Below are 11142 nucleotides of genomic sequence, written 5' to 3' on the forward strand. Positions count from 1 at the left end.
GCCATTATTAATGTAATAGCCCTTATTCTTCTTCCCCTTACCCCCACACTTTTGCTCCTATAGAAACTTAGGTTAACATAGACCAAAGGCCTTCAAAGCCTTAAGCGAAGGTTAAACTCCTTCAGTTTCTGTAGAACTTGCAAGATATTAACTTACATCTTCTGAATGCAACTCAGACCCTTTCAATTAAGATAAAGTTCTCTAGAATGACGGGCCTTGATCCCGTAATACTTTAGTTAACAGCTAAATACTCAATCCAGCGAGCTTCATTCTACTTCTCCCGCTTATATAAAACGGGAGAAGTCCCGGCAGGTTTTACCCTGCTTTTCGAGATTTGCAATCTCACGTGTTAACACTCCAGGACCTGGTAAAGAGAGGGCTTAAACCTCTGTCCTCGAAGCTACAATTCGCCACCTACTCGGCCACTTTACCTGTGATATATGCCCGCTGACTCTTTTCTACTAACCATAAAGATATCGGAACCCTTTACTTTATTTTCGGTGCATGAGCTGGGATAATCGGAACAGCCCTAAGCTTGCTCATCCGCGCGGAATTGAGTCAGCCCGGCTCCCTTCTCGGCGATGATCAAATTTATAACGTAATTGTTACAGCTCATGCATTTGTAATAATTTTCTTCATAGTAATGCCCGTCCTAATTGGAGGGTTCGGCAACTGATTAGTCCCCCTGATAATCGGAGCCCCGGACATGGCCTTCCCCCGAATAAACAATATAAGTTTTTGACTTCTTCCCCCATCCTTCTTCCTACTTTTAGCCTCCTCTACAGTTGAAGCAGGGGCCGGAACTGGGTGAACAGTTTATCCCCCCTTGGCTGGTAATCTGGCCCATGCAGGACCCTCAGTAGATCTAGCAATCTTCTCACTACACTTAGCAGGGGTATCATCTATTTTGGGAGCAGTTAACTTTATTACCACAGTAATTAACATAAAACCCTCATCTACTACACAATATCAAACACCCCTATTTGTCTGATCTGTTTTAATCACCGCAGTCTTACTTCTTTTATCTCTCCCAGTTCTAGCGGCAGGGATTACTATACTCTTAACAGATCGAAATTTAAATACTACCTTTTTCGACCCTGCGGGGGGTGGTGACCCAGTTCTTTACCAACACTTATTCTGATTCTTCGGACACCCGGAAGTCTATATTCTTATTCTTCCAGGTTTCGGAATTATTTCCCATGTTGTAGCCTACTATTCAGGCAAAAAGGAACCATTTGGCTACATAGGTATAGTCTGAGCAATATTATCCATCGGTCTCTTGGGCTTTATCGTTTGAGCCCACCACATGTTCACTACAGATCTTAATGTTGACACACGAGCCTACTTCACCTCTGCTACAATAATTATTGCTATCCCTACGGGAGTAAAAGTTTTTAGTTGACTAGCCACAATACATGGTGGAGTTATTAAATGGGACGCCCCCCTTCTTTGGGCTCTGGGATTTATTTTCTTATTTACGGTTGGAGGGCTTACAGGCATTGTCCTAGCCAACTCCTCTATTGACATTGTCCTTCATGACACCTACTACGTAGTTGCCCACTTTCACTATGTTCTATCTATGGGAGCAGTTTTCGCCATCATGGCGGGGTTCGTCCACTGATTCCCCCTATTTACAGGCCTCACCCTTCATAGCTTATGAACTAAAATTCATTTTGTCGTAATATTTATTGGTGTAAATTTAACATTCTTCCCCCAACATTTCCTCGGCCTAGCCGGAATGCCTCGACGCTATTCTGATTACCCTGACGCTTACACCTTGTGGAACACTATTTCATCCATTGGTTCTTTAATCTCTCTAGTCGCTGTAGTAATAATGATTTTCATTATCTGAGAAGCTTTTTCTACCAAACATCTTTACACAGAAGCAAAATCAACCTTAACTAACATCGAGTGACTCCTTGGATCTCCCCCTCACTATCATACATTTGAAGAGCCAACTTTCTCCATTAAGCTGGTACAAGAAAGGGAGGAATCGAACCCCCATAACCCGGTTTCAAGCCGGGCACATAACCTCTCTGTCACTTTCTTCGAGGAGTTAGTTAAATTATAACACTGCCTTGTCGAGACAGAATTACTAGTTAGACTCTTGTATTCCTCCATGGCACACCCCACTCAGTTAGGCTTCCAAGATGCAGCCTCCCCCCTTATAGAAGAACTTCTTCACTTTCATGATCACGCCCTTATAGTAGCACTCTTGATTAGCATACTTGTACTATACATTATTTCCACTTTAATATCAACTAAACTCTCGAGTATTAATACTATTGATGCCCAAGAAATCGAAATAGTCTGAACAATTATGCCCTCAATTATCCTCATTGCAATTGCCCTCCCATCATTACGTATTCTATACCTAATAGATGAGATTAACGACCCAGATATAACCGTAAAAACAATTGGCCATCAATGATACTGAAGCTATGAATACTCAGATTTTACTGATCTGGTCTTTGACTCTTATATAACTCCCTCTAAAGACTTAGAACCCGGTCACTTCCGACTATTAGAGGTTGATAATCGATTAATTGCCCCCATCGGAACAGCCGCACGAATTATAATCACCGCCGAAGACGTCCTCCACTCTTGAACTATCCCTACTTTAGGTGTTAAGTCAGATGCCATCCCAGGCCGACTTAACCAAACCTCCTTTATTATTGGTCACCCAGGGGTTTACTACGGTCAGTGTTCTGAAATTTGTGGGGCAAATCACAGCTTCATACCTATCGTAATTGAAGCCCTGCCAATTAAAAATTTCCTAAGCTGAATTAATATAACCCTAGACACCTCACTATGAAGCTATAGGTTAGCAACAGCCTTTTAAGCTGTAGACAGGTGACTCCGACCACCCTTAGTGATATGCCTCAGCTTAACCCCACCCCATGACTCTTTTATCTTCTTCTAGTTTGAATTATTTTCTTAGCTTTAGCACCCTCAAAAATTTTAAACCATACTGATCTTTATGACCCTCACCCTAAAAGCACAAAAACAAACCTCCCCCTTTGAACTTGACCATGATAATAAACTTATTTGACCAATTTGCCTCAACAACCTCATTAGGTATTCCCATCATCCTATTAGCCATATTAACCCCATGATTATTATTCCCCACCCCTTCAACTGGATGGGTAAACAACCGCCTGCTAACAATTCAGAACTGATTCCTCATTAAATTTACAAAACAACTTCTTCTCCCTTTAAATGCCCCTGCCCACAAATGAGCCTTTTTATTAACCTCCTTAATAGTGTTTCTTTTAAGTATAAATCTTCTAGGCTTATTGCCCTACACATTTACACCAACCACCCAATTATCTATCAACTTAGGGCTAGCCGTCCCACTTTGACTTGCAACTGTTCTCACAGGCTTTCGCAATCAATTTAATCATTCTCTAGCACACTTCCTGCCTGAAGGTACACCTACCCCGTTAATCCCAGTTCTCATTTTAATCGAAACTATCAGTTTATTTATTCGACCCTTAGCTCTTGGAGTTCGACTCACCGCCAACCTCACCGCTGGTCACCTGCTTATTCATTTAACCTCATCAGCAGTTTTAACATTAATTTCTTTATCTCTACCGGTCTCCTTATTAACCTTTATAGTCTTGATTCTTCTTACAATTTTAGAAATTGCAGTCGCTTTAATTCAAGCCTACGTTTTTATCTTACTTCTAAGCCTGTATCTACAAGAAAACACTTATGGCCCATCAAACCCACACCTTCCACATAGTAAACCCCAGCCCTTGACCCCTAATAGGAGCTACCGCCGCCTTTTTATTTACTTCAGGCCTCGCCGCATGATTCCACTTTAATACCTCCTCTATTCTAGTCCTCGGATTAATTTCTATACTATTAACAATATTCCAATGATGGCGAGACGTGACTCGAGAAGGCACTTTCCAAGGTCACCACACCCTCCCCGTACAAAAAGGCCTCCGCTATGGAATAATTCTATTTATTACCTCAGAAGTATTCTTCTTTTTTGGGTTTTTTTGAGCATTTTACAACGCCAGCCTAACACCTATTTTAGAAATTGGAGAATCTTGACCCCCTACAGGAATTAATCCTTTCAATCCTTTCGAAATTCCTCTCCTTAATACAGCAGTTCTACTTGCCTCAGGTGTCTCTGTTACATGAGCCCATCATAGTATTATGCAGGCTAATCGTAAAGGAGCCCTTCAAGCTCTAACCATCACAGTCATTTTAGGTCTCTACTTTACTACCCTTCAAGCCATGGAATATTACGAAGCCCCATTCACAATTTCAGACGGAATTTATGGTACTACTTTCTTTGTTGCCACAGGCTTCCATGGTTTACACGTAATTATTGGCTCAATCTTCCTTGTAACTTGCCTCGCACGTCAATTATTTTTTCACTTTACTTCTCTACATCACTTTGGCTTTGAGGCCGCAGCATGATACTGACATTTCGTTGATGTTGTCTGACTTTTCCTTTATGTTTCAATTTATTGATGAGGTTCATATCTTCTTAGTATAATGTATAGATGACTTCCAATCATCCGGTCTTGGTTAATATCCGAGAGAAGATAATGCTAACATTTTTCTCCACAGCTCTTATTTTATCTATAGCTCTAGCCCTTCTTAGCTTCTGACTTCCCCTTATTAGTCCTGACACAGAAAAATTATCACCCTATGAATGTGGCTTCGACCCCTTAGGCTCCGCCCGTCTTCCCTATTCTATACGATTTTTTCTTGTAGCCATCCTCTTTCTTCTATTTGACCTAGAAATTGCTCTACTTCTCCCCTCCCCTTGAGCAATTCAACTATCCCCCCTTAAAGCCTTTGCCTGAGCTTCAATTATTCTTATTCTTTTAACCCTCGGATTTATTTACGAATGACTTCAAGGGGGCCTTGAGTGAGCTGAGTGGGGCGCTAGTCCAACAAAGACAGCTGACTTCGACTCAGCTAATTATGGTTAAAATCCATAGTACCCCTATGTCCACCCTTTTAGCCATAATGTTTTCTGTCGTCCTCGCAGGTCTATCCTTCCACCGCATACACCTCTTATCAGCACTCTTATGTCTTGAAGGCATAATATTGATTATTTTTATCGGCCTAAGCCTTTGACCCAATCATCTCATAGTCAACCCCTTAATAATCCCTCTAGTTATATTAACTATATCAGCCTGCGAAGCAGCATTGGGCCTTTCTCTAATAATTGCCACAGCCCGCTCTCACGGCTCAGACAACTTAAAAACCCTAAACCTTTTACAATGTTAATAATCATTGCCGCCTGAATCTCTCTGTTTCCCACTATTCTTCTCTCCCCCCAAAAGCATCTATGAACGCTAGTCACCAGTCAAGGTTTCATCACCACCCTTTTTTCTCTCTCCTGAATCTTCCTCCAAGACTTTAGCTTTTCCAACACCCTTTTTCTCGTAGATAGCATCTCAGGTCCATTAGCTATCTTGACATGCTGATTATTCCCATTGACCCTATTAGCCAGCCAAAGTAAAATACGCCTAGAACCCATCAATCGCCAACGAACCTATATTGTAAACATGACTTTCCTTCAACTAACCACCTTGTTAGCCTTCACAACCCCAGACCTAATACTCTTCTTCATTTTCTTTGAAGCTTCCTTAGTTCCCACCATAATTATTATTACACGCTGAGGTGCCCAAGAGCAGCGCCTGGAGGCCGGAATGTATTTAGCATTTTATACTATGCTTGGAGCTATTCCTCTCATGATCTGAATTATTAAATTTTATTCTGTTAATGGTTCTTTACTCCCAACTCTCACTCATACTCTGCACATCACCCAAGCCCTAACTAACTACCCCGGTCTCTTTTGAGCTATTTATAACATAGCCTTTTTAATTAAATTACCTATTTACTGCCTCCATTTATGACTACCCTTAGCACATGTAGAAGCACCAATTGCTGGGTCCATAATCTTAGCTGGTACACTTCTAAAACTTGGAGGTTATGGTATTATTCGCTCATCTCCTCTCCTTCAAGAAAATAATCTTAACCAAACACTATTTGTCATACTCATCGCAATCCTTGGTATTTTAGCCACCGCACTCCTTTGTCTTCGACAAACAGACTTAAAATCACTTATCGCCATATCTTCTGTTAGTCATATAAACCTTGTAGTCGCCGCTGCCCTAACTTCCTCCCCATGAAGCTACTCAGGAGCAATAATAATGATAATCGCTCACGGTCTTACTTCTTCTGCTCTCTTCTGCCTAGCCAACACCTCCTATGAACGCACTAACAGCCGAACCATAATTTTACTACGAGGGGCCCTAACAATTTTCCCCCTCGCAGGGGCATGATGACTAATCTCCTTATTACTAAATATAGCCTTCCCCCCAACCATTAACTTCATGGGAGAAATACTTATTATGACCTCACTTCTTAGTTGATCTCCTATTGTATTCTTAATTGTTGTTCTTAATCTCATCTTCACAACCGCATACACCCTGTATGTCTTGTGATCAACCCAACGCGGCCCTCTACCAAATCATATCAAAACCCTTTACCCCTACCAATCCCGCGAACACCTTTTACTTTTCCTTCACATCATCCCAGGTCTTCTTCTCATTATAAACCCAGAAATAATCCTTTGTGAATATAGTTTAATTAAAACACTAGATTGTGATTCTAGAAATGAAGGGTAATATCCTTTTATTCACCGAGCTATCTGGTGTAGTGAGGATTGCTAATTCATCATGATCATGGTTCGATTCCATGGTTAGCTTCACGACTATACCATACCTATTATCAACACTAGCTCTTTCTTAGATATTTACATAGAATTTACTCTACAATGATCCTATCCTCTAATTTCTTATACTAGAATTTGCCTATATCCATAACGCCCCAGCCCCAGCCCAACCCAAATACCCCAGATTCAACTACATGTGCCTTAAATACCTACCAAAGATCATCATCAGCATGCATCAGTATTATATGAACCTCTGACAATACATATTACCCTTATAAGCTGTTTGATATCGTTTCGTACACCCCTTTACTTATTAAATTCATCTTAAGTCACATCACTTATAGAACTTTTTTTCGCCACAACTGCTACCATTAGAGTCCATCTTACAGCCCGTAACGCCCCACTTCCTTTATGTCCCCGTACTACTTCTAAAACTAAAAACAATGTTAATAATAGGGCCCATCCTCCTAAAAATAGCACCCATCCACCATCACATAGTAAATTCCCCACTCCTCATCACTCATTATACCCTGTATCCCACCCTGTTCCCAAAGATAAAACTATGTTTTCTTCCCCTATCTGAGTTCATCATAAGATTATAAGTAGCATATTAAATACTACAATGTATCCTATAACCACTTGACTCCCTCACGCCTCAGGATATGGTTCCGCCACCAAAGCAGCACTGTAAGCAAATACAATTATTATCCCCCCGAGGTACACCAAAAATAAAATTAAAGATAAAAAACTAACCCCCCCTTTTATTAAGACTAGACACCCTACCCCCGAACCCCCCACTAACCCTAGTGCCGCAAAGTAAGGAGAAGGGTTAGAAGCCACCGCCAAAAGTCCCACTAATAAACTCAATTCCAAAATCATTAGTTTCTGCCAGGGATTTAACCTAGACCGATAGCTTGAAAAACTACTGTTGTATTTCAACTACAAAAACTGATGACAATACGAAAATCCCACCCCCTTCTTAAAATTCTCAACAACTCATTTATTGATCTTCCATCCCCTGCCAACATCTCAGCATGATGAAATTTTGGCTCACTTCTAGGAGTTTGCTTAGTAGCCCAAATCGCCACAGGCCTATTCCTGGCGATACATTATACAGCAGATACCTCCCTCGCATTTTCATCCATCGCCCACATTTGCCGCGATGTGAATAACGGCTGACTCTTGCGTAACCTCCACGCTAACGGCGCATCATTCTTCTTTATCTGCATTTATTTTCACATTGGTCGAGGTCTCTACTATGGATCTTTTCTCTATAAAGAAACATGAAATATTGGCATCATCCTATTGTTCTTACTAATAGCCACAGCTTTCGTAGGCTATGTCCTCCCATGGGGACAAATATCCTTTTGAGGCGCCACAGTTATCACCAACCTCCTATCAGCCGCCCCCTACGTTGGCACAAACCTCGTCCAATGAATCTGAGGAGGCTTCTCAGTAGACAATGCCACCTTAACCCGCTTTTTTACCTTCCATTTTATTCTCCCATTCATTATTGCGGCCGCAAGTGTAATCCATCTCCTTTTCCTTCATCAGACAGGTTCATCCAACCCTACTGGCCTAAACTCCAACTTAGACAAAGTCCCCTTTCACCCATACTTCACTTATAAAGACCTATTCGGCTTTGCTGTTATACTAACCGCCCTAGCAGCCCTCTCAACCTTCGCCCCCAACATCCTAGGAGACCCTGATAATTTCACCCCCGCTAACCCATTAATTACACCCCCTCACATTAAGCCTGAATGATACTTCCTATTTGCTTATGCAATCCTCCGCTCAATCCCAAATAAATTAGGAGGTGTACTAGCCCTCCTCTTCTCTATCCTAATTCTATTCCTAATTCCTATTATTCACACCTCCAAACTTCGCTCACTTATATTCCGTCCCATCGCAAAAATCTTTTTCTGATCCTTAATCGCCAACACAATAGTCCTCACATGAATCGGAGGCCAACCTGTCGAAGACCCCTTCATCATTATTGGTCAAATCACCTCCACCATCTACTTCTTAATTTTCATCCTTTTCATTCCAGTACTAGGCCTCTTAGAGAATAAACTCCTTAATAATCATTAGTCCACTTTACATATACTAAGTATCCTGTATTATACTCTCTATAGTACTATTTAGTGTTATCAACTACTTATGTCAAATAAACATTCATAAACTTTTGATTAGATCTTAAGATGCCCATTTTGATATATAGACTTGTACTGTAATTTAATAGTTCTCGATCATTACTTCATGTACAATAATCATTAACAATATAGTACTATTTAATGAATATACTATCTATGTATAATAATCATTGATTTAATTTATATACATATTAAGTACCCCATATTATACTTTTCATAGTACTATTTAATGAATATACTATCTATGTATAATAATCATTGATTTAATTTATATACATATTAAGTACCCCATATTATACTTTTCATAGTACTATTTAATGAATATACTATCTATGTATAATAATCATTGGTTTAATTTATATACATATTAAGTACCCCATATTATACTTTCCATAGTACTATATAATATATCAACTACTTATGTCAAATAAACATTCATAAACTTTTGATTAGATCTTAAGATACCCATTTCAATATATAGACTTGTACTGTAAATCTAACAGTTAATCATTCATTACCAATTTATAATCTAATTTTACATAACTAATGTATTAGTACATATATGTATTATAAACATTATATTACACACATCTAGCTTACCTCTATCAATAAAAATGTAGTACTATAATTGCGTGATCGGGCCAGAATTGAATGGACTAAGTCTATGAATCCACCTCAGGCATATCATGACTACTTGATAGGACCTTCGCTTGTTATTCCTAATGCTTACCTCATTCCTAAGTGAGTCCAACTGGATCTTCCAAATTGCTCAATCCTGCCAATAAAATGTAATGTTTAACCTCATAACAATAAGTTTTACACCTTTAGACTCAAATCACACATTTACCCCTTTACTGAATGTTTCATTCATACAGTCAAGATAAGACCTTATCTTGCATTAGATCACGGATATCATTTCAACTAGCTTCCTCAACCCTCTACCATGGTCTATCTCATAAAAGCATAACACGATTAATTGCAAAAACATTTAAATTAAACATGAATTTGTCAAATGACAACAGTGCATAATAGTACATGACGCCTATATATCAGCTCTATCTTACGTCGACTCAACCCTTGGACCGGTCCTAGGTCGTCTGCCCATCTTCTATTGGACCACAATTAAAGAGTTACAGTTCTCACCTTTCAGAAGGTTACTGACGGATGTGAATCTATGGACTCATCTTGCGTAATCGGGTCCAGAATGCTCTTTAAAAGGTAACCCTCCTATGCACTTAGTACCTGTATACAAGCTCAGACCACTTAATGACAGTCCATCTATTGGTATTTTTATTTTTTGGGTCCTTTCATCAGCAACTCAGAGTGGGCTCACGGCAAAAAATGAATGTAAGGGACATCCGTCCCAAGTCAACCATCGACCGCATCTCTTTTGAAAGCTGCATCTCAATGAATGTTCGATAGACATACAGTTTAGATATCCATCAATACCATATCTCTTGTATGTTACATTTTAATGAATGCTCGACGGACATAATGCCAGGTCAACATTCTATTCTCTTCCCCCCTTTTTGCCACGAAAAAAAAATTAAAGGATTAAAAAAATTTTTCCTTTATTTTTTTCTTTCATCGTAAATTTTTTATTTTTCCTGATTTTTTCCCTTGCTATGATTTTTTTTTTTCCTTACCCCCCCCTACCCCCCCCACAACGACTTTCTTAGAACTTACCTTAACACCCCCCCGGATTAAGGGTTTTTAAGATCATCTGCTGTAGGTTATATTACTCCCGCACACAGTGCACCACAATGTAAAATTAAGGTACATGTACATGTTATATATGTTATATATATGTTATATATATGTTATATATATGTTATATATATGTTATATATATGTTATATATATGTTATATATATGTTATATATATGTTATATATATGTTATATATATGTTATATATATGTTATATATATGTTATATATATGTTATATATATGTTATATATATGTTATATATATGTTATATATATGTTATATATATGTTATATATATGTTATATATATGTTATATATATGTTATATATATGTTATATATATGTTATATATATGTTATATATATGTTATATATATGTTATATATATGTTATATATATGTTATATATATGTTATATATATGTTATATATATGTTATATATATGTTATATATATGTTATATATATGTTATATATATGTTATATATATGTTATATATATGTTATATATATGTTATATATATGTTATATATATGTTATATATATGTTATATATATGTTATATATATGTTATATATA

At 38.4% G+C, this 11142-nt stretch overlaps 1 pseudogene; it reads left to right on the plus strand.

Annotated features, from left to right (window-relative positions):
• Positions 1–169: 169 nt before the first annotated feature.
• On the plus strand, positions 170–7064 carry LOC143956630 (cytochrome c oxidase subunit 2-like; annotated as a pseudogene).
• Positions 7065–11142: the final 4078 nt, after the last annotated feature.

This window comes from Lithobates pipiens, unplaced genomic scaffold, assembly GCF_037356315.1.
Source record: "Lithobates pipiens isolate NorthernLeopardFrog02 unplaced genomic scaffold, aLitPip1_a1.2 Scaffold_372, whole genome shotgun sequence".
NCBI lineage: Eukaryota > Metazoa > Chordata > Amphibia > Anura > Ranidae > Lithobates > Lithobates pipiens.